The 25,554-nt window shown below is 36.1% G+C and overlaps 1 protein-coding gene across 1 annotated transcript in view; it reads left to right on the top strand.

Moving 5' to 3' along the window:
- Window positions 1-23,228: 23,228 nt before the first annotated feature.
- LOC150095951 (organic cation transporter protein-like) overlaps window positions 23,229-25,554 on the top strand; it is a 107,664-nt gene continuing 105,338 nt past the window's right edge. The window contains exon 1 of the mRNA XM_090409388.1: window positions 23,229-23,367. The gene's annotated coding sequence lies outside the window, so the exon portion shown is untranslated. The remainder of the gene's footprint in view (window positions 23,368-25,554) is intronic.

The following is a 25,554-nucleotide window of genomic DNA, read 5'->3' as shown; positions in this document are numbered from 1 at the left end:
ATATAATAAACGCAAGTGTGTGGCGACTAAATTGAAGTATTTTATTCATTATGAATCTTACTGATTGTGATAACTTTACGAAATGTGTAACCGTGCAGCTTCTAAAAGCTATCAGTTAAGAATAACACTCCTACGTTATTTATTTATTTTTATGATGATCTCACACATGAAAGGTCACAAAACCTACAACACTACAGCGGCATGTGTGGGCAGTGATTAAGGAGAAAGATACGTAACCTGTTGATATATTTCTTAAAGAGTGGGAAGTTGTACTTAGTGGGAAAAACAGCATGAGGGAGATTGTTCCAAAGAATAGAGGTGGATGGAATGAAGGAAGCTAATGAGATATTAGTTCGGTGCGTTCGGAAGTGGACAGCGTGTAGATGTTGGCCAGTGGCTGATCTAGTTCTTACATCGTTAGAAGAAACTGGAAGAATGGTAGCAGCCAATTCAGAGGAGGAATGCCCGTAAAAGTACCTATAGAAAAGGCACAGCGCTGAAAAGAGTGCCTATGATAAAGTGACTGAAGGAAGTCTGTGAGGGAAGCGTCGTCTATTAAGCGGATCACCCTCTTCTGAATATCAAAAAGAAATCTTAGGGAGGTCTTGGGTGGTTCATCCTAAATGTGGAAACAGTATACTACAAGGTTGGTCGCATCTGCGACTTATAAAGTGTTAGGAGATGAGAGGAAGAGAAGTAATGTTTAGAACGGTAAAGAATACCAGTCTTTTTAGAGGCTAAGGAGGCTATGTAAGTAATAAGTTTGTGCTAGGATCTTGAAAAGAAACTGGAACATTATCAAAAGTGACAGGGGGATGAGGTTTAGCATTGAAATTCACTAAGTTGTCTTCACCCCATTTGAGGATGTTAAGGAGATCAGTGTTTAAGTCACTGGTTATGGAAGCTCTTGAGGCATCTAATATTAGAGTACTGCAGCGTTTATCGAATGATGAAAAGCAATGAAGCATACTGTCATCGGCGAGGGCATTCGAACATTGATGGAAAAATTTGATGAGAAGAGCCCACCATCATGACACACATTGAACGACCAGTGAGGAAGCTGGCAATCCAATCAAAGCGTGTAGGAGGACTATAAGATGGCTGCTTGTTCAGGGAGTCCTCGGTGCCAGGCACGATCAAATGCCTTTGAAATATCGAGAGCGATAACATGAGTTTCTTCAAATCTTTCCATGGTCTGTGTCCAAAAGTGGGTCAAATTAGCTAGAAGGTCGGCTGTGGAACAAGAATGTCCGGTAATCCATATTGGTGATCACTAATTAATTCTGGATTCTCCAGATAATGAAGAAGCTCGTTGTTACGTTGAGGTGAGAGCAATTGATTGATAGTTAGATCCTTCCCTTTTTGGGTATAAGCTGGATGTGAGCTTGCTTCTATGCTGTTGGGTAGATGCCAGTTTATGCAATAACAGCTATACTAGGAGTCTTATTAGAATCAAGATTAATGAGGGTTTTCCTGCGAAAGTTTAGAGGAGGCATGTAGCGAACAGTTTGTGGTAGTATGAGAGGACTTGGAGGGGAAAAAAACTGATGCCAAGAGGTCTTGGATGTATTGCTTGGATGTATTTACCATGGTGTCATCATCAGAATGCAAGAGAGGTGGCAACAGGGAATGGCAGAAGCTACGTCCAACAGCCTTTGCAAGAGACCAGATTGCTTGACTGCCACTTGAGCAGGAGGCAAGTTTATTGCATTTCATTCTTATGAAATCTGCTTTGGAATATCGTTGTTAACGTGTTACACGTTTCAGGCGTATAAGCTGAATGAGAAGCTGGAGTTTTAATTTAAGCAATCGAACACAAACTGCATTTTTATCATGGATTGCAGAGGCTTTTTTTTTTTTTTTGAGAACCAGGATACAGGTTGGGGGTTTGCGGTGGAGTGAGGAATGACGGCTCTTATTTCAGTGAATATTATTTCGGTTATTACTTCAGTGCAGGTGTTTGGATTGTGAGAGCGAAAGCAGTAATCTGACCATGGAAAAGAGGCATGAAAATTCCGGAGATCATCTCAGTTGGCATAATTATAGTGCCATAGGGTAAGAGACCGAGGTTAACTGGGAGAAGGACGAACTGTTGAGAAGGAGACTTAAATAAGATTGTGGTCAGCATTACCAAGTGGAGGGGCAGCAGACATCCACAGTGTATTTGGAGGGAGAGCTAGTTAAGAAAAGGTCAAGGATGTTGGTAGAATGATGGGGATTGTCTGGTATTCTGGTTGGTAGATTAACTATTTGTGTTAGGTCATGACTGATGGCCAATGATTCAGCTTCCCTTCTAGCTTGATCTGTGAAGTTGGAGTAGGGGGAGCCAGTTTGTGTTGTGGACATTAAAGTCTCCAAGGAGAAAATCTCACAATATGGATAATTAATTTGTAAGAAATCAATTTTAGTGAAAAGTAGTCAAAAAGGGCATCATGATTATCAGTGTTAGGAGAGTTAGGACTGTCAGAGTAAAGGCAAATGGGGGCTTAAGCGAGGTAAGGAAATCTTGAGCTAGAGCAGATCGAAAACTGAAGATTCCAATTTGGATAGCCTTTGACAGGGGATATCAAATTTCGCAAAGGCACATGTTCCACCTTTTTTGTGAAATACATCGTGTAGAATGTAGTTGGGAGAGTTGGGATAGGCTGTGGTCGTAGAGGATACCAGCTGAAGTTCTGTTAGGAAAAAGAGATGAGGTTTTGATGCCTGTAATTGGTGGTGTATGTCACTGATTTTTGAACTAATGACTCGAATGTTGGTGAAATGGATATGGAAGTGTTTTTATTGGAAAACGTTTTGGTATTATTTGGGGTAGGTTGGTCACCGTCCAGGTTGTGCCTGGACGGAGACCGGGTAAGCAGCACAAGGACCATTTGCCAGCAGATCAAGAAGCCTCCAACAGATGCGTTATTATCGGGTTCGGTCTCTTACATTATCTGGCTCTGGCGGCCAGCCTATGGAAAACTGTACTACTGTATCCTCAAATGGAGCAGAAATTGGCTCGCTAGTTGAATAATGATAACAGTGTAATGAGTATGCCCAGCAAAATCATCACCCAAACCACACGTGAGAAGAAACGGTGGTGGAACTGAAACCGGAGGCCTTACTCTGGGGATGAAACATGGTAGAAACCACTTCATACCTCCAAAAAAACAGGGCAGTGTTTCCGGGAGATGAAAGACTTCTACCACGTAGAGGTCTATTTGGCATTTCCTCAAAATCCAGGAAGATGTGCATTTAAGACGGCAATACTCGCCTCGACAGAGCCGCGTTCGTGGAAAGACGTCATTACCAGGAAGAGGTGGGAGTTGAATTGATTTAATGATATTCTAAACTTATTTTAAAGCAGTTTCTAAGAAATATGTGGATTGAAGGAAAACAAGTATTGTTTATATAAAAAGAAGAAGCAAAAGGTTTTGTAGTCGTTTGGAATTATGGACATTTAAAATTGGAAGTTCATTAAAATGTATGCGTATATACTTCCCGAAAGTGAAACGTTATTATTATTATCACGTGACCCCAAGGAGTGCAAAGACTCATCACGGGAGCGCACTCTACACCAGACAATACGTTGTATATACTACTTATCTACGTATGTATTAGCTTTCGATTAAGCGACTTGTTATCGATACTGACATCATTGTTTCATCAATGTAATCCTATTAGAAATTGTAGAGGAACTTCGAGTCATACGAAATACCATTTTACACACGAAATGATATTCAGCATTACTCGAAGTTTCTCCACCTATTTTAAGGAAAACATATATTAACAGCCCTTTATGAATTTGATAAATCTTTATGATATTTGGCTAAAAACGTCAACATAGTTGAGCCTAGTATGCAGGAACATTGCCATGGTGAACTTTCATTCGCGTATGTCTTTTTAATATTGTTTCCTGCTTATTGGGAGATGCTTCATAGAAACGCTGGTTAACGCTTTCGCATTTTGGAAAATGTTTTCGTAACATAATACCTTCTTCATCGAATGAAAATTGTCACAGAATTATTTGATGACTCTTGCAGCAGCCAAGTGTTGTTTGTATTAATTCATAGGATTGCCGTTTTATATAAGTTGTCTTCAAGGGAGAAAATTATTTTCCTTGAAGAAAATGAAAAAAAAAAAAAAAAAATCAGCTAACGCCTTTTTTCCCGTATACGAGAGTAGGCGAGGCCATTTAGCCCTATCTAACTTTTGGAGACTGAGTGGGCAGTTCAATCTCCACTGGTACCCAATCAGAGACAGATGGCCCAAAGCTATCACTAATTAAGCGGTACGCAGTGAAGAGAGACGGCTCAAATGTGCCGCCATCTCGTGGTCCCTAACACAATATATTTAATGTCTGAAATAATGTGGGTTCTACGGTCGATTTTCTTGAGTTTACAGGACGAAAAACCCGAGTTTCCGGGAGGAAAAACCTGCTTGCCCGTGCCAGAGATCGACTAACTCAGGAACCGGTCGAAAAAAGGCTTAGAAAAATTTCCTCTAGTAGCCGACTAGACTCGAAATGAAATCTTCCTTCGTGCGGCCAAGCGCGGTGGTATGCAAACGCCACATCCACTGAGCTACAATGAAAAAATATTATTTTTCAAAAGGCAGAAACACTTGTGTGCTTAATAATTCTTCGATTTGGAGATGCCAACCACAAATGCTTAGGTGTTGCCAAGAAAACAATATATATATATATATATATATTTCTCTCTCTCTCTCTCTGTGTGTGTGTGTGTGTGTGTGTGTGTGTGTGTGTGTGTGTGTGTGTGTGTGTGTGTGTGTGTGTGTGTGTGTGTGTGTGTGTGTGTGTGTGTGTGTGTGTGTGTGTGTGTGTGTGTGTGTGTGTTACTTGCTTTATATTTTATTGTTTCTTGGCAACACCTAAGAATTTATGGTTGGCATCTCCAAATCGAAGAATTTATTAAACAAACAGTAAAAATTGTGAAATGAACAGAATGGTGGAGTATTGCGTTTTCTATAAGTTGTAAGGTTGAGTTTAGGCTTCACTTTTAAAACTGTTGATATGGAAATATAATTTCTAGAATTCTGACATTTTGTCAATGCACATGACACAATAAAGGATTGTGACTTTATTTATTTATTTATTTTTATTCTTCATTTCAATCAGAGTTACAAAATGCACTTTATACTATTTAGTTATTTAATTTTGATTCCTTCGTTTAGTTGCCGAGATCTCGTTTGATAGGTCGAGAAAACTCTGAGTAATACACAAATTAAACGTGATTAGCATGACACTTGAGGTCTTTAACCATGCCAAAGATTCTCAATTCCAAAGGCGTTCGGCACACATCCTCGGGTGAACTCTTTGCTGATTACAATCACATGTTATCCTTTCACTGTCTTTTCGAATAGGGATGGCTGTTGCAATATAGGTGACAACAACGCCCTTATTTAAATACAAATTATCAGTGAAATAGGCGGTGATTTTACGTGGGAAGATACTTCTTAAATGAGAGATTATCATTCTTTTCGACGAGGTGCATTTTGCTGAATAAAGCTTTATGCAGTTTCTTCAAGTATAATTAAATACTTTTATTAGCATCTACTAGTATAATTCAGTTTTCTTTATTTATTTAATTTAGATCTTCTTAGCGCCGAAAACTGTGTTTTACTAGAGTAAGTTCAAATTATTTTGGGGAAGTAACGCATTCAACAAATAATATATATATATTTGAAATATTGTGTGCTGTGAATACTGTGTTGTGAATGGAGAACCTGTGGAACAAGTAAAACATTTCAGTTACTTAGGCACAATTTTTACTGAAGATGGTAAATTAAATATAGAAATAGACAACAGAATCAGCAAAGCTGGTATGGTGGGAAGTCAATTGAATAAATTCATATGGAATAAGAGAGAAATTAGTCGGAACACTAAATTAGCTGTATACAAGACAGTGTTCAAACCAGTTTTAACTTATGGATCTGAGAGCTGGGTCAGAAGTAAAACACTTGACCAAAGACTAGAGACCGCAGATATGAGAGTCCTGAGAAAGATTAGAGGCGTGAACAGATGGCATCAATGGCAATATCATATTAAAAATGAGGATATTAGGAAAGAACTTGACATTGTCAGCATCCAGGAATGCGTTAGCAGAGCTAATCTCAGGTGGTATGGTCACTTAAATAGAATGGGAGAGGAAAGATTAGCAAAACAAGTGTTCTCTGCCAGGTTGGCAGGAAAACGACCCAGAGGAAGACCAAGATATAGGGGTGGATTGATACGGTACAAAGTGCCTTAGACGATAGAAATATAAGATCTGATAATGTTGGAGTCTTGACAAGTAATAGACTGATTTGGAGGAAAATTGTAGACAGGAATTTAGTAATGATGTAAATTTTTCATGTAGTACTGTCATATCCTGTACACCCCTTGAGGGTACATGGCAGGAATTTGATCATGATGATGATGATGATATTTGAAATATATTTTTTTTTCAAATATATATATATGTGTGTGTGCATGTGTGTAGAAAGTATTTTACCTTGGGTATAATAAATGTTAAAAATACCAAGCTATTTTAAACCTGGTTTTACTCCATTTCCCAAGTAAGCAAACAGACAAACAAGTCAAGTTTGCGCATGCACGTATTGGAAGACTAGCTGACCCTGCAGGTAGTGCAAGTCAAGGCAACTCATGGTAAAAGTAGAATAAGCTTTGATCACTATTCTTAATATTTACCCTTAATGAACAGCCCATCTCCTTGAGGAGATGTATATGATGCTATGTATTAAAGGCAAGGGCCGACTACCCAGACCGGTTTCGACCTTTATTGAGGTCTCATCAGTGGGAACCAGGCTAATACCAAGATTTTAGTAATACAGAGCTTATAAATATTTTACCAGAACAAGTTACCAAAAGGTGTTTTAACCTTATTAAATAAAAATCTCTGGATGAGATATAAATGTAGAAAGTATTTTACCTAGGGTATAATAAATGTTAAAGATACCAATGTTAAAGATTTTTATTTAATAAGGTTAAAACATCTTATTGTAACTTGTTCTGGTAAAATACTTATAAGCTCTGTATTACTAAAATCTTGGTATTTCTAGCCTGGTTCCCACTGATGAGACCTCAATAAAGGTCGAAATCGGTCTGGGTAGTGGCCCCTTGCCTTTAATACATAGCATCATATACATCTCCTCAAGAAGATGGGCTGTGCATTAAGGGTAAATATTAAGAATAGTGATCAAAGCTTATTCTACTTTTACCATGAGTTGCCTTGACTTGCACTACTTTGAGGGTCAACTAGACTTCCAGTACGTGCAGGCGCAAACTTGGCTTGTTTGTCTGTTTGCGCCTGCTTGGGAAATGGAGTAAAACCATGTTTAAAATAGCTTGGTATCTTTAACATATATATATATATATATATATATATATATATGCATGCATTTTTAGCTAAAGCTGAGTCAGTCAATCCGATACTGAGATAATATAATTTTTCCTCTAAAAACTCTGTTTTCTTCATCCCGCATGCGTGCAAATCAGCCAGAGAGAGCACACGCTGGTTATAATAAAAATATTACTGGGTGGCAGAAGGTGGATTGTGTAAAGTGTAGATAAAGAATTAAGTAGTACAGACAGCAGAATGTCTGGTGTAGTGTGCCCTCCCGGGATGAATCCTTTGACTCTTGAGGTGTCACGTGATAATAATAATAATGTTTCACGGTCATGAAACATATACGCATACATTTTTAAATGACCTTCCAGTTTTAAACGGTATGCATGCGTGTTATTTGTAAAATCATACAATAGCATGTTGTTAATTCTAAAAATATAATTGTTTGGATTCGATTCGGTTGATTAAGCACATTTTAATGTTAATGAAGAATATCATTTGTTCTATTTCAAGCTACTGTTTGTTGGTGAAGTGACCTATCGATTTGAGGCAGTGGCACCATCTGTTATTGTTTTTATGAAATTCAGTGAAGAATCAAAAGCCAAATGTGCTAATCATCATTGCATAATAAAGACACATTTTAAAAAGTTGGGTTAATTTTAATGGAAGGTGATATTTACTAAGTTAATCGCGTGTGATAAACTTCTGTTGAAATCTAAAGCTTTGGGGCAATTTTAATCCTGCCGTGTAGAGTTGGCGGGGAAGCTTTTATGAAAAAAAAAATAAAGCAAAGCATGGAAATTCTTCTAATAAATTCCATGGTACCAATGGAAATTCATCTCATAATTAAATGGTACCAATTAAATTAAGGGCAATTACTAAATTCTGAAATCGTTTGTTCTCAAAATATTATTGTTGAAATTATAAGTATTGTATTCTACAGTAAAACACCAACCAAACTGAATGGTACAAATATGGCTATTTATACAAACAGGAGGATTGTATGGTGACAGCATTTTCTAGCTGTCTGAGACAGCTGTTTTCTCATAATTTACGACTCGCCCGAGAACGATAGCATATTTAAATGATTTCACATGGCAAACTCACCATTCCTAAATATGCTAGGCTGGGTTATTTTCACTGAACTAAAAATATTTGGAATGTTTAAATTGTGCAATGCAGTTAATATGAGATCAGAAGAGCTGGCAAGTAAATTGAAATATCATCGCTATTTGTTTTTGAGTAAACATTTCAAATTACTTAGTTTGTTTATTTTCGACATTAATTCCAGTGTTAGTATACGATACATGACATTCATTTGCTTAATAACCTGATTTCTCATTATTATTTCCCAAACTGCATATTTTTTTCTAGCTTTTTTATCTCCTAATCTTTATGTTTTCGAAATATAAGCATTTGCACTAAGAATGACTCAGACCATTGATTCTGGCAGTTCACTGCATACGAATATCAATCAGCAAAGTTCAGGACTGATATATTCTTCTTCTTCAAACTGGCAATTTAATTAGCTAAACATTTGGCAGGACCTAAGAAAAAAATCAGAGTCATCAAACGTGTAATGCTTTTATTACACTTTTTCTGTGTTACGAAAAGTCTGTCGATCACTAAAATACTGGGATGTTTCTACGACCAGTTTCTTTATATTCAAGGCCACCTCTTAGCAAGATAGAGAGGACACTTGTCTCGTTTCACAAACGTGAAAAGCGGCAAATTAAATTTTTAGCCTAATAATCAATAAACTTTTTAAAAATTAACTATATTATTTTATTTATTTTTATTTATTTATTTTATTTTTTATTTTTTGATGAATTGTGAACAGCCTGCATTAAAACCTTTAGGTAATGTTTTATTTGCTGAGTCTCATAAAAGTTTGAATATTTACATATATACTACAGAATTAAGGTAGCATGGAACTTTGGTGCGCATATTTTTAGATCTCTCTCTCTCTCTCTCTCTCTGATTTTTCTCATATTCAGGCTCACGCAGTATTTTAAAGGATTAGGAATTGAAAAATAAGATAAACTTTAATTATATTCATTTGATTAAAAAGATAAGAAGGTAAACTGTTACATAATATTAGAACTTGGTGCTCTCGCCTTCTCAGAAGCAAAATCTGCGATGAAGTCACTTAGGGAGAGGTCCTGGTTATTTGATCTGGTTACTTGCCCTATGCTAGATTCGCAACTGTCTTCTAAACGAAACCATTGGATTTTTAGCAAGCTCACCACCCAAGGTGGCATTTTTTTTATCACTCCCACACGCACGAGTGGCTGCAAGGCCTATAGCATATAAATGTAGTGTGTGGGCTGGTATCAAGAGCAAGGTAATCAATTGATATTCCTCTTAAAGAGCTGCAGGCGCAGGTTGTTGTATTGGGGAATGCTTGACAAGAAAGCCTGTTCCACAGAAATGAGGTAGATGAAATGAAAGATGAGCGGTAGTGGTTGGTTCATTGAGTCAGCATTTCAACTGTAAAAGGATGTTGGACAGCTGTTGAAACTGACCATCTGAGAGATGTCAGTTTCAACTCGAACTGCTCTCTTCTGAACAGCATCAAGAATTTTTAGAGAGGACTCAGTTTCCACCCTAATTTTCAGAGAATTATTCCAAGGTTGGGCGTATTTGGGATTTGTACAAAGCAAGTAAAGGGACAGTCGAAAAGCAACACGTCTTGAGCGAAAGAGGATGCTAAGTTTTTTTAGAATCTGAGGCTAGGAGCAACAGCAGTCCGAGAATAGCAATCTGATTTTGACTATTAAATTGAGGATTGTGAAAGGTAAGGGAAGAAGATCTAAGATCTTTATTAAGAAAAAAAAGACAAACATGTTTTGGTAGCATAGAAGGTGACTTGATTGTTATTGTCCTTGTAATGTGGTGTTGAGATCAGTGTTTAGAGAAATGAAAGAGTCTTGGGAATCCTTCTTTTAATAGAAAAATCTGAAGAGAGAGAGAGAGAGAGAGAGCGCTCGCTTTAACACGCTGCCAATGACACACGAGAGAAAAAGTTATAAAGAATGAAAGGTGGCTATTTATTGAGAGGCCTAGATGTCAAACCTTATTAAATGCCTTGGAAATGTCAAGCGCAACAGCAAGGATTGCGCCAAATCTGTACATTGCAGAGATGAGTGATGCAGTTAAGATGATCTGCTGTGAATTGATTGGCAAAATCCATATTGTTCACGGATTAGTTCATAGTTCTCTAGGTTTCGAAGAAATCGACTATTGATGGCCTTTTACTTTAGACAACACAAGCGATAAGTCGACAGTAGGAGGTGGACACTTATCACCTTTTTTTTTTTTGGAATCGACTTCATATAGTCTTTTCTTCCATGCTAGCTGAATATAAGATAGTGTTTTCATGATAAATAATAGGGGCTATTAAGTAGCACATGTCTTGAGTACAATTGGTGGAATTCCATGAAGACCAGAAGCCATTTTGGTATCCAGGTTTTCAAGATTCATCTGATTGCTTGCTGGCGAAAGGCTACAAGAGTCATTCGACGAAATGAGTGCTTCCTGTAGGAATTCTTCCAGGAAAAGGAGGAGGTTATTTGTTTTGATAATCTCTTCTGAAGTTTCACGAGAGGAATGATGCTAGGAGATCGGCTTTATCTTTAGGTGATATTGCATTACCATTTGAGTGATGAATAGGTAGAAGAACAGATGGACAAAAGGTGCAACCAATAGTCTCTTGTAAAGGACCAGATAGAGCGATCACCATTGGTGCATAGGGAATTTTCAATATTTAGCCCTTTCATAATCAGACTTAGTCTTGCTAATAGTGAATTTCCAAATTGTATGTGTGGGGGATTCATTGTAGCCTGTCAATGAAGCTGGATTTTTTTAACAACGTAATAAGCTTGTCCTGGATTACCCAGGCGCACAAATTTTGAAAAATCATGGCTTGAATATACGGTGGGAATTTTAACAGAATGGGAAATGAATGCCTTCATTCCCAAAACAACAAAGACCCAGAGTGTTGAGTGAGTGGATTTTCAGAAATTCTAAATGGGAGATGAATTACTTGCTTTAGGCCATTATCAACAAATACGTCCGCTTCTCTTCCAACGTGGAAGAGAAGCGGACGGGAAAAAAGAAACAAGTGAGTTATGGACGTTAATTTCACCAAGAAGGAAGATGGCTTCACTGCCATGGAATTTCAGTCGCAGAAAATCAAGCTTCAATGAGAAATCAAAAGAGGTCAGAATGATTTTCAGAATTGAGGAAACGATAGAGACAGCGAGTGAATGAGACATAATAAGCAGAGAAATCTTTAGCGACAAAAGGTCAAAAAAAGGAAGTTCAAGATTAGGCTTCCTTTGGCAAGGAATATCGGATTGCACAAAAGCACACGTACCACCCTTGTGGCCGAAGGAATTTTGCCGGGTGTAGTTTGGACAGTTAAGATGGGCCATGATTGTATGGCAAAAATTTTGGGTTCGGTGATGATGCACATCATTTACATAGGTGTTTATACCACGAACGTTACTAAAATGAACGTGGAAGAATTTTTGTTACATTAGTGAGTTTTTTTTTTTTTTTGGAAGAGAGGTTTTGTTTTTTAACTGCAGTGGCTGTATATTTATTTAGATTTCCTATCATGTTAATCTTTCAAAGGTGAAGAGAAAACTCGGTGAGACCACACCATATGAGGAGATAGACTCGTAGACATTGTCCATATCGAGAGAACCTGTTTCCATGCGATAATGTGGCATTTCCACTGCTTCTCGTATACCATTACATAACTACCCACCCCCACCCCCATGAACGACCTGGAAGTGAGATTGCGCCAGCTGATCAGAAACCTCCTATACGTGTTATCACTTGTATCGCTTTCGTAATCATCTAGCTCCCTGCCTGAGGAACTGTTTTACTGCTGAACCCTCGAAGATGGGAGGAGGTTCTAATTCTCCACAGCATGTTTTGCATATCCTTGAAGGGTGTCACTCACACATTATGTAGACAAGACCGCCTATTCTATGAACCAAATAAGGCAGCACTTACGGCATACCCCCCCCCCCCCCAAATAGTTTCGCCAGTGGATGAAGATCATCTACCGCCTAGTATGTGTAGCTGGCATTTCCTCCATCTAGGAAGGTATCCTTCTACAATATAAAAGAACAACTTACTTTCCCCCCCCCCCCTCTACATTTCCCACTCTGTAATCACTGCAGGTCCTCACGATAATAATAATAAATTGGTTAACTTCGCTTTTTTAGTTCGCTAAAAAAGCGAAGTTAACCAATTTATTATTATTTGTCACATCTGTTAACCTAAAAAAGGATAAACACAACAGATGTTAACTTCTGTGAGGATCTGTGTTGTACTATTTCTTGCTATTTATTCCAATATCCACTAGATAATAATTTTTATATATAGTTTTTAAGGATAATGTCTTGATCAGCTGGTGCAGGCCAGAACTTTATTGATTAGATTCAACTATAGTCCCCCCCCCCCTTTTTTTTTTTTAATTTTAAACACATTCTGAAACCTAATTTTTATTGCTAAGATTCTCGATTTGAACGGATATGAAGCATTGATCAGCGTTCAAATGCGTTACGAAATCAAACATTTCTGAGCATTTTCGGTAGAGGGATTTCCTCTCTCTCCCACAACAGAGATTTGGTTCTATTGTTCTAGTAGACGGTCGTAGGGCTTTCTGGTATTGCTTTTAAAACTTTTGCGCCCATCTCTTACTTGGAAGCATCTGCTATTACAGGGAGGGGATAAGTTTTGATTTGTAAAAATTAAGTAAAAAATTACAGTCAATTATTATTAGTGCTCACTGGCTATGCTGTTTTTATATTAGTTTCAATACTATTTTATACTGCTATTTGGCAACATTGGTACTAAAATAATCATGTAGTTATTTTGAATTAGTTTGTTGTTGTATGAGAGAGATAGTACCAGATAGTCTTGTGTTAAAGTCGTGACAGTATTGCTTAATTAGTTGACCTAAATTGGGCGCTTTCTGTCCTTATTAAACCCTAAAAAATATAAAAGTGATGCATAGAATTGATCCAAGATATTCATTAATGGTTTTCTTGTATAGTAATCATACATCATAACAGCAAGTAAACTTAGTTATCTGTTTACTTATACTTTGTATATAATATGTATTGTCACTTGTAACATATTTTTGTAGCTGTTCAATCGTTTTTGTCTAATTTCAAAAATGGTAATGATCTGATTTAAATCAAGATTCAGATTCCTCAAAAAAATTCAGTACAGATCCTAAATTTGCCAATCTGGTTGACCGAGGTGGAGCACGCTGTGGAATCGAATCCCACTGTGGGTCTGAATTTTTACGAATGTCTTTAGGTGGAATTGACCAGCGTGAGACTACCACCCGGTTTATTGGAGGCCTTAAGCGACGAAAAATTTTCATGTTTCGTCCTCAAATTTTGCTTCACTCGGACTATTTTTCACGGATGGTGATGGAGGAGAGGGCGAGTGGAAAAATCGAAATTATTATTGCTATAACCACGCTCTGTTTGGATGGAATTAAAGAAAACATTAGAATTTAGATTTACAAGGTGTTAGTATGGTTCAATATTTGTTTCAATTGGATCATTTTTAAATACCAAATACACGTCTTCATATATCAAAATTCACTAAACGCGATGTTTAGGATCTCTGTTAAAATTTATCTTCTTGTTTTCGGTTCGGGTTTCATTCGGGCATTTGTAGATGCAAAGTTATGCAGAATAGATTGATATGTTTAGAGTATATTACCGAATACGGGTTGAAATTTCTTAAATTCTCTAGCTGTTGACACGCTTGTTGACAAGCATAGTAAAGTCAGACATATCAGTTACAACTTGTCGAAATTTGGAGCCTTGATAAACATAATTTAGAAACTATTTTATTTGTTTTATGCGTGGAAGACGTAGGGTACATTTTTTTCTACTATAATACAGTATTTACGAACAGCAACTGTGATTATTGAATTTCGTAGTATGTTTCCGTTTCCCTTTATTAACCTAGCCCAAGGAAGTTATTTATAAGTCTTTTATTATTATTATCATTATCATACAAAATACTATTTAGAATTACTTTTCTATTTCAACTGGAGGAATAGCGATGATCTCATCGACAGTCTTTCCCATTATCTGTATACGTGTTTCCTCCGGAAGTAACCAAATATTAAGCAATAAATCCTAAAGGTCGATAATCTCTGATTAGGAACAGTGTTTCGTCAATTGACGAAAATTGATGACGTCAAAATGACTAATGAATAGTAAGTAATATGTTAAAACTATTTCAGCAATGGGGTGAAATATCTTGTTTTTGAAATGGGAAGTGAAATAGCTAAAATTTTGTTCTTTGATAATGTACGTGCAATTGATCAAACTACAGTGCCGCGAAACCCAGCTGTGAGTAGTGGAGAGAGTGGGAGTGGGGATTGGACGAAAGTTTAGCCAAAATAATGGAGTTTTATACTTGTATCTCTCAGGTGGCTTATTGAAAGTTTATTGCAGTGGGGCACAAAAAAATTTTAGTTTACCGCTTCGTGTTGATTTTGCTACATAGTTCATATAAATATATTTCCAGGAGGAAATATGTTTATATAAGGAATATTTATATGATGAACTCATATTTCCGGGGAAAATTCTTTCATCTCCATGTGAGTCCTCTAATTCATCTTCAGCTGAAAAAGTCCTTAGAACGTTTCCTCTCTTTTCTTTTTTCTTTTTCTTGAAAAGAAGGCAGGATTGTGTTTCAGTAGAACTGAAAACAACTACAATGAGGAGTGATATGGAGGTCAGTGTTTAAGGCATTCGTTACAACAGATGCCTTAAATATTTTGAAACCTCGGTACTTCTGAAAGAAAAGCAGGAAATGAACCAAATGATATGAAATTATCAGGAATGACTGTCCTGGTTTCTCAAAACCTTTTCATGCAATAGAACTAACACTATGAAACTATCAAGGTCACATTTGAGGAATAAAAGGAGTTAGCGGATTTATTTCTTTTTAAGTTATTTGTCTTCTTTTGATATTTATTACATCTGATATCTTATCGGATAAAAATCTTAGCGAGCAAGTAGTGCGCTGTTTGTATGACAGGATGTCATGGCTATCGGCTTAGCTGTTAGGTTAGAATGATGATGCCAGGACACTTTTATATTTATATATTGTTAAGTGGTTGCCACCAGGAAGAGAGAGAGAGAGAGAGAGAGAGAGAGAGAGAGAGAGAGAGAGAGAGAGAGAGAGAGAGAGAGAGAGAGAGAGAGAGAGATGTAGTCAAGGTCATAAATTGTGACCACTGTTATTTTCAAAAGACTAGAAGACACTATTCCATTTATACAAAATGCTTGTTTTTAGCATTTGGTCCTTTCGAAGTCAGTTTTATATTTGTTAATGGCTGCCTTGTTTTTAAGGGTTTCACTGCCAAGAATGCTTTTGTTGTCTCGTGTCACACACACACACACACACACACACACACACACACACACACACACACACACACACACACACACACACACACACACACACACACACACACTGCTCAGGAATAAATCAACGGACACAATAGTGGGAGGAATAAACAGTCATGGCGTCCACCTTAATAAGATGTAGGATCTCCTTTCGCTGCGATGACTGCAGCAGTCCTAAGGCGAATGATTTACACTTGCTTACGATAGCAATCAATGGGAATTTTGGACCATTCTTCCTGTAGACATGTAATGAGGTCATGAACTATTGTGGGGCAAATGTCTCTTGATCACATCCTACGCTTCGGTTCATCTCACATATATTCAATAGGGTTGCGATCAGGGCACTGTGGAGGCTAGTAAAGTGGGGCGACGTTCATGTCCACAAACCACGCAGTTATAACACCTTATGACATGGTGCATTGTCTTGTTGAAAGAGACAATGGTCAGTTCCTAGAAACGCCACAAAGTAGAAAGCATTGCATTGTGTAGAATGATCAGATATTTCTCGGAGTTCAATGTTCGTGGCACCATAAACAAAGGTTCGAGGCCAAACGAGGAAAAAGGACAATTCCATCACCCAGCTACCTTTGAATCTCATAGTGTTGGGGTTACGCACTCTGGTAAAAGATGTTCACCGGGCATTCACTACACCCACAGCCGTCTGTCCGCTCGCTTACATATTGCGGTCCTGCTATGAAAATCCATGTCTGCCGACGAATGGCGGTTTTTACATATTTTCCCTCGTAGCATCCTACAGTCAAGTTCGGTGAGGGTGGTGAGTCGTCCACTGCGGGTAGCATTTGCAGTTGACTCCCTTCGCTTACATCTCAGTGTGGTATCACTGATTGTGGAGACCTAGGATGGTCCAATTTGTCAACAGTTTGCCGAACAGATAGGCCTGCAATATGACATCCTATCACAACTTCTTTCAGACTCCGTCAGTTCCCTTCTTGCAGCCATTTTACCAGGACGCAGTTGCACTGACTTGGGAGTATCATATTCCTCATATATACCGGCTACAAACCAAACACGTGACTCGTTACATGACACGATACACCTTGACCATGGGGGTGTCCGTTGACTTCTTTCCGACCAGTGTGCGTGCGTGCGTGTACATATATTATTTTAATATATTTTTTGACTGCTTTGCACATTTCTTAGAAATTCCAGACTTGGATAGTGGGTGGAGATTTTGAATGGCATGGGGGAATAAAGCAAACACTGCATGAAGAATAATTTCTGTAATTCGATCAAAGCAATTACGTGGATCAGGAAAGTGTAAACACTTCTTCAATCTGGTTACGGAAAGTAAGAGTAGAGTACCCAGAGTATTCTTCTTCGAGCTGGAATAGCGCTAAAGAATACGAGGGCAGCAGTGACAGAGGAAAAGATTTTGCGTAAGAGATAAAACGCACAAGGTTATAGAGAGAAGAAGAGCAGTGACCTCTACAACTGAGATAGCGGTTATCGGGTATTCTTCTGGGTAAATAGACGACTTACGTTAAATCGAAATATTTCTTACAGCAAATATCTCCGCTTCTCTTCCAGCATGGTCAGTGGAATAAAAAAAGAGATTTATTTGAATTTACGGCCCATCTATCAAGAAAGAAGATTTCACTGCTTGCTTAGTGAGCTACACTAAACCAAGCTTCTGGAATGAGAAGTCGAAAAGGTTGAAATTTCAGAATTTGGAGAGAAATAAAGATAGCAGATGAATGTTAAGGATATTAATAAGTAACATTTAAGCCAGAGAAGGGCAAAAAGAAATCATTCTAGATTTGAATTTCTCTATTTTCTAGTATTTGGAGGTATTATGCCTGTAAGTAGTGCATTTTATACAATATTATGCGCAGTTTTTTGTGTATGTAGTTAATGTGTGTGTTCCATCACATATTGTAATCAAAGTGAAAGCCTAAGTATTTGATGTTTGTAACTCCCTGGATTGTAGGGCAAGGACAAGTTTTAGTTTTCTTTAGACAATGTGGGATATGACATTTCAGTGATGCGTGTGAGAGATCTATAGTTATCCGAGGGTTTCTAAATATGATGAGTTGAAATTTATTGCGGTTTATTACAATAGAATCAACGCATGAACCAATCAGCGATTATGTTGTAATCCTGTTGATGGATCTTTGTGTATGGATAATGAGTAGCGTGTCATCTGCATAATGGTAGATGCGAGTGTATAGTTGTGGGCTGGATACATCATTTACAAATATATTGAAAAGGCATGGCGATAAAATTGTCCCTTGAGGAATGTCACAATTAATGTCAGTTCTGTTACTTACTGCAGGTACGATTTTTTTTTTTTTGTAATGTTGGTTCTGTTTTTCAGAGTCTTCAAACCATTTGTGGAGTTTTCCTCTTATGTCTACTGCTTCGAGTTTTCTAGATCTCGTGGTATTTTACATGGAAAATTAGGTTTATTAACTTCAGTATAACTGTCCATAAGAGAGACATGAAGATGTGAGTTTTGATATCCCTTGGTCGTATCTGATCAAATCCAAGGGATGTTTTAAAGTTGATTTTTGAGATGCACATATCCAAGTCTTTTTGTGTTATCTGGAGGATCCAAAGAGTCTTATTTTGGGTCTGGATAGTGTTGGTTTTTGGTTTTCCAAGATCAGGTGTAGTTCGCCTTAAGTTTGTAATTTGTTCATTGGAAGAACGATGGGACATTGCACTCTTCAATAGGAAAATACCTAAAAGTTTGATTGGAATTTTCGATTGAAGGTGAGTTAGACGATCCCATACAGAGGTCTACGTTTTTTTTTTCCGGAACCTCTTTTTTACTGGCTAGAGAACACACGCAGTTTTTTCCCTTTCTTTTATTACTCATGAGTAGTGGATAATAGTGGTAATGGCGCTGTGTGTAAATGGAAAAATAAGTAGCGTAGACGGTGGTCGTATAGGTCGTACATGGAGGATAGAGTAGAGTACCCTTCCTTCATGAGTCCCGGACTCCTTGGAGGTATCATGTCTTAATAATAATTATAATTATAACAATAATAATTATTATTATAATGCTTCATTAATTTTCATTAAGGTATTATGTATCCTACTGTGTTACTTATTTTTATAATGCAGGCCGTGAAAAAACTAATGTGGACCATTGACTTAAACACTCACAATTTCATGCTTCTGCGTGCTAACGAATATAAAACTTTCCGGTGAAAAATAGGCATTTTATTCACTCCGCCAACAAGCACGACAATCTGGAAATCTTTGGTATAAATGACCGACATGAACTTCTGAATTCAATGCCTTTCTCTGTGGACCAGTACACTAATCTGATATTAGTCCATTTTCTTCCTTTCCTTTTATATTATTTTATTTTTATTTTTAACGAGCGTATGCTTTCATTATCATTAAAATGTAAAATTAATCGTTCTGATGGTAAAATATTTTTTCATATACCAATTAAGGATAAACATAACTCTTCTTTCCGTCCCCCCCCCCCCCCCCCCAAAAAAAATTCTTCTTTCAATTGACTGGTACGTACATCTCAGTTTAGAAAAAAAAAAACATGAAGTATTAAGTTGCATACATGAAATTGAGTTTTTATGACATTATAAATGTCATAGAAGCTTAGAGTTATGAATGCCCTAGGAAGAAACAACAAACGTTTTCACATGAGAAACCAAATACAGAATTATAACTTTTCTCAGAAGACCAGGTCTATCTGGGTCGCAACCCTCTGAATGTACGATAAGGAATCTAGAATATTTCCGTCCTCCGAGAACCTACTTTGTACTTATGTAAATGTCTGTAGCAATTACTTTTGCTGGGAAGCTTCACAAAGTTGCAACAATACAAAGTTCAATAGGGTATGCAATGGGATTTCCTGTTGAATTCGCTAACATGGCACGCAGGAAAGGACCAAAGTCCTCTTTAGTATCAAGTTAGAACTTGGTTTGCTTTGTTGAAGCCATTGATGAATTTATCAGCAAGATCTTTAGCTTATTAGCGACAAAACTGGTAAACATATGGATATAAAAATATAGCGATAGATATTTAAATAGAAATTGAGAATTATATAAAAACAAATCATAAACAAAACCAGAAATCTCTTTTGGAAAGGGTTTCCACATACTGATATTCAACTTTGCATCCCCAAATTTAATCTTAAACTAACTCGCCTTTAACGTTAATTTATGCCTAGTTTGATCTATTAATATAAATAAAAGACCCAGTGTTTTGCTATATTCATACATTGACTTGATAGAAATCTCATCTTAATTATATGACACTGAACTGTCATTTTTCAGCTGTATAATCAAAATATAGCATTTACCGAAATCCTACAGACATTAAACACGTTTTCTTTTTTTTTTGTGTGTGTGTGTGTATTATTATTTGATGGGATCTCGGCGAAGCACATTGACTTAGCAGCAAAACTATTATCTACCTATTTTCACTCACTGCTTATTTATCGTTTATTTTAGTAAGAAATCATTTTTATACAAACCATTATATAAGATTTTATATGATTTATATGAATATATTCCATGTAATTTAATGTTATTTTATAAGAAATTATTCTATCCTACAATAATCCTATTTTATAAGATTTTATATGAACTCCTTTTATATGATTTTCTGTGAATCTGTTTCATATGATTTTATTGAAGCCTATTTTATAAAATAAGATTTTATATTATTTTATAACATATATGAACAATCTATTTATATGAACTCATTTTATAAGATTTTATACGAACCTATTTTATAAAATTTTATGTCGTTTTATAATAACTTATTTTATAAGATTTTTTATGATTTTATATGAACTCCTTTTATTTGATTTTATGTGAATTTATTTCATAAGATTTTATATGATTTTATATGAATAGATTTTATATGATTTTATATGAATAGATTTTATATGATTTTATATGAATAGATTTTATATGATTTTATATGAATAGATTTTATATGATTTTATAAGCTATTTATATGAACTCATTTTATGCGATTTTTTATGATTTTATAAGAACGTTTATTTTCTTTATTCCACAAAACATAAGGTGAATTTGTCTAACCCTTAGAATACATATAACTTCTAAAATTATACAATAATTGCCTCTCTCTCTCTCTCTCTCTCTCTCTCTCTATATATATATATATATATATATATATATATATAGAGAGAGAGAGAGAGAGAGAGAGAGAGAGAGAGAGAGAGAGAGAGAGAGAGAGAATATTATTATTATCTTATAGTTATATGTATTAAAAGTTGAATTTTTCTTGCCTGTCTTTTTATTTATAAATAAATAAACACACCAATCATTATGAGGGAATGAAAATATAAACAATTTTTGTCATGTAACCAGACACGCAGACGTTCGAATCCGTACTATATTTCAGGTGACCCATCGCCCTCTAATGGCATTACTATTTTATAATATTGTAGAACATTTCCAAGTATATCATAATTTAAATTTTTGATATTTAATACATAGCGAGACATAACGGATAATGTTCTGTTCTTTGAACACTTCATTTTTTCGACATACACGTTTAATGTAATTCTCGGTTTTCTAGAAAAGTATATTTCATCAGTAACGCTGAATTTCATCATCAAAAGTAAATAAAGGAATTAACATCGATGGCGAAATTCTATTCCCCTCTCGGAACAGGATTTCGCTAACGAGCTGTGCGCTTTTCTTAATCTTTACTAATTCCAGATTAGAACGTACAACTTTAGCTATTATTCACTTGGCTGAATTTTACTTCCCTTAAATGACTCAGCATGTATCACTGGACATTTAAAATTTCCACTGCCAATAATAACTCGATTATTTTGATAAATTATAATTCAAAACGACTCAGATGTTAACTGCAGAAAAGATTTTATAGAGTACAGAATTATAATGGGCGTACTAGCTTTAGTGGATGACAGTGATTTGAACGACGCTGTCATAATTAGGACATACCTTTCCCTCAATGCAACAATCTTAAAACAACCTACTTAAAATCCGTGTTCGTGAACGCATTTTACCCCTCCCTCCCTCTCTCTCTAAGTCTCCTTGTTTCCTAGTGTATTACTTTCTCCTTTTAATCCTATGACATCAAATGTTTTGTTTTTATAGTCACTATTTTATTCACTAATTGCATCTCTTTTTTTTTTATCATATTTCTTACTTGTATGAGTAAGAGAGAGAGACAGAGAGCTTGTGAAAGTCATCCTTTGCTTGACTTGATATGAGCATGATAAGATATATTTGCAAAATGTGGTTTAAATTTAACTCTATATAAGTATGAAATTAACAAGTTTTGAAATTCTGAAATTTTGAAAGAGAATTTCCTCTTTCAAAATTGTTGGTGGTTTATTAAAAAATAGAGTTATTTTCTTCATTCTAGAACAAGTTAAACATTTTACTAACATTATGCTTGCGAGTTAATCTTTTAATAAATACCTTGTTCTGGAGAAGTTAGATGGGGAGAGGAATAAATCTGTTTCATATATTCATATCAAGATACGGACAAATTGTTTCATTACTTATAAATAACCGTTTACTGGTAAATAGGTTACCAGAAGATATAATTTGGAGCTCCTATTAAAATTTAAAAAAATATAATAAACATTTGAAAATCCCAAACTTTAAGATCTTCGAACCAGCTCCTTGAACACTGATTTCCACACCATCTTCATACCATTGATAGGGTAATGGAAACCTAGTCACCTTTAGTTCTTCCAAAACCCAAGATCAGATCTAGCTTCTCAGAACTGACACTTATTCCTAGTCTTTCCTGGCACAAACACATCACTTCTATAGCATTTTTAGCATCCAAAAAAGTCGATACTTTTCATCTGTCTGGTTACTAACTCTGTACAGGTCCCAAATCTACCCAACCTTGCAATACTATTTACATTTTTGTTAGTGCACCTAAGGACCTCTAAAAATTCTTGTTACTGTCTAGAAAGGAGCAGTTCGTCTAATTGACTATTCTCTCTCTCTCTCTCTCTCTCTCTCTCTCTCTCTCTCTCTCTCTCTCTCTTTCTCTCTCTCTCTCTCTCTCTAGGGATGGATTACTCAGTACTATTGTGAAAATATAATTTTACAAACATTTCTTTAGGAATTTGTGAGTTGATTTTTGAGTTGAACTTATTCTATACCTCATTTTTCATCATAAATTATCAAGAAATAGATGTTTTGTTTAAATTGATTCTTAAAATAACTCCCGATTGGTCTTTTGTTACAGATCATTGCAAAATGGTAATTCCTCAACGTCATAAGATGCACAAACACATATGGTTATCTACTATCATCCACGTCACTCACCCCCCCCCCCCTTCTGACGTCTTCGGGTGACAGCCTTCAATATAAACAACATCAAATCATTGTAGATAATCTACACTCGAGGCCAACATATCTGCTTTAAACCGTGCACAGCTGATCTTGAGTTCTGAGACGTCTTCTACCCTTCATCGCATGTGTTTGTGATTAGCATTTCGCAGTAGTAAATGAAAACTTCGTCAATCTTCTTGTTCATTGTTAATGACAGTACAGTGAGATGGCGTCTTAGGAGATGACCCACATCCCCATAACCAGGTTTGCAATTATTTTAAGTTTATTTACATAGATATGTTTCCTGTAATAATAGTCTGTTACATGCGTATTTCTACTCCAAATCCTAAGATGAGGAATGATGCTTTTAGTTATATTAATTCATTTGTTAGGTCGCTCTTAAGATTCATTTATTTCATTGTTCGTGTCACTTGAAATAACTTTTTTTTGAAATTTTATATTACACAAGAAAAGTTTTATTTCTTTATCTAAATTTCGATAAATAGGTTCTCAAAAATATTAGTGTAATCATGAAAGAGTTTCGAATCGAATTTAAGTAAAGGTTAGGGAAGAAAAAACTATCAGATGCTGGTTTTTTATCTTGCAAAATAATTGTGTGCATAGCAGAAAGACTCGAGTAAAGTCTATACAGACATTTAATTGAACACAATACTACAGTTCATAAATTTACTCATGGCAATTTTTTTATTAAAAGTAACATACATATAGAATCATATACAATTCACAGAGGGTGTTATTTATAAATACTGTATTAGGAACCCATTATTTCCTATTCAATATACCCTGTCCAGTGAAAATATTATACCACTATCCTGATAGTGGTTATAATAGTTTGTAGCTCCTCTCTTGTTTTCAGAACTGCTGCAACACTGCTGCAACTTGGATTGCATAAGACCTTTAAACGTTACCACCTTGACAGGATTAGCTTCCTTAGATCTGCGAGTGTTCCAGGTCAAGAATTTCAACGCTGAGATTCCAATCCCAGAGATGTATGAGATTCAAATCCGGCAAATTTCGCGGTCATGATAACACCTGGGCGTCTCTATGGTGTTCGGCATGCCGTTCTCGAATAATGTGGCACGGCGCATTATTCTGTTAGAACATGCTTATGCCAGATAGGGATGTACCTGATTATCTCTACAATGGATAGGTACTTAGCATCCGTAGTACGGTATACAGGTATTACAACTCCAAGAGATTCCGAGGAAAACATCACCAAAAGCCACCCCCCCCCCAGTTTTCAATAATAGTCAAGTGACTTCTCTGAATGCAAACTGTTGATGATTAGGCTTTAGCCTAATGCACCTTGATTACTTCGGAGGCCTATATGGTTGATGATGCGTTGTATTGGGAGTTTGGGAAATACCTCTATTCATCCATAAATTCCATAGTCAGCCATTCTAAGTTTTTCGCTAGAGATTAGGCGTTGGTGCCAAGCATTATCCTGGGAAAATGCTATACCGGGAAACATTATCTTGAAACATAACCCTTGCACTTTTAAATGCAAAATAAATGACTAAAATTTCTGATAAGCAACGTTGTTTACAATTTTCTCAGACAACAGGTTAGTTGTCTGAGAAAATTGCTTTTATGAAGCTTATAATTATGAGTAATGTTTATAAAGAAAATAATTACTTTGACAGAAGGCCTTGCCAACTGTTAATTATCGTTGTGGAGAAATGTTTTACATTGCTTTACTTTACACTAAAATTAAATTCGTCTGTTACCTGATGGAATGCTTCCTTAGTTTTGTATTTCCCATATCTTTCGTTTATATCCCTCTGATTTGATACGTATAAGATCATAAGAAGAAAAAACGATAGTAACAGAGAGAGAGTGAGAAAATATTATTATTATTTTTTAATCCTAAAGATGAAACTGCAGATGATACATTTGGTTGCTTAGCGTAGATTTGAATCAGGTCATCTAAGCAATCGCTAGTTGTACTCTGATCTATAGGCCATGGTCATCTCGAAGTAGAGCAGTGAGGAAGGACAGAAATAGAAATACTTTCGTTTATCGAAAGGATATCAGTGATTGAAAAAAGGGGACACCACAGAAAACCAGATATACGGAAGCAACTGAAAGAGAAGGAAATAAAAAAGTATTGAGTTGGGTGTCGTAATTTCTGAAGAAGGAAAGTAAAAACTATTGGAAAATTCTGAAAGTGAAGGTTTTAAGGAAACGATAACCTCCTAAAACTGGGAAAATAATAAAGACAAAACTATTAAGAGTTTGAATTTTTTTAAAAAAGGAGACAATGTAAAGAATGAGGAAATGGATGAAGCAACACGGCATAGAAAAGGGAAAGCTTGGTAGATTGTATTTCCTTCGCTTTTATAAGCTTTTTCTAACTTACGAAAGCATTGGATTAGCAGTCCTAAATAATCGTTTGCTTACAACACGAAATTGATCTGGATTCGAAGAAAT

The sequence above is a fragment of the Typopeltis vanoorti genome, chromosome 19 (genome assembly GCF_054136105.1).
Source record: "Typopeltis vanoorti isolate ZY-2024b chromosome 19, IOZ_Tvanoo_1.0, whole genome shotgun sequence".
Classification (NCBI taxonomy): Eukaryota; Metazoa; Arthropoda; class Arachnida; order Uropygi; family Thelyphonidae; genus Typopeltis; species Typopeltis vanoorti.
Note: the sequence above shows the minus strand (reverse complement) of the source record. Positions and strands in the feature narration are given on the sequence as shown.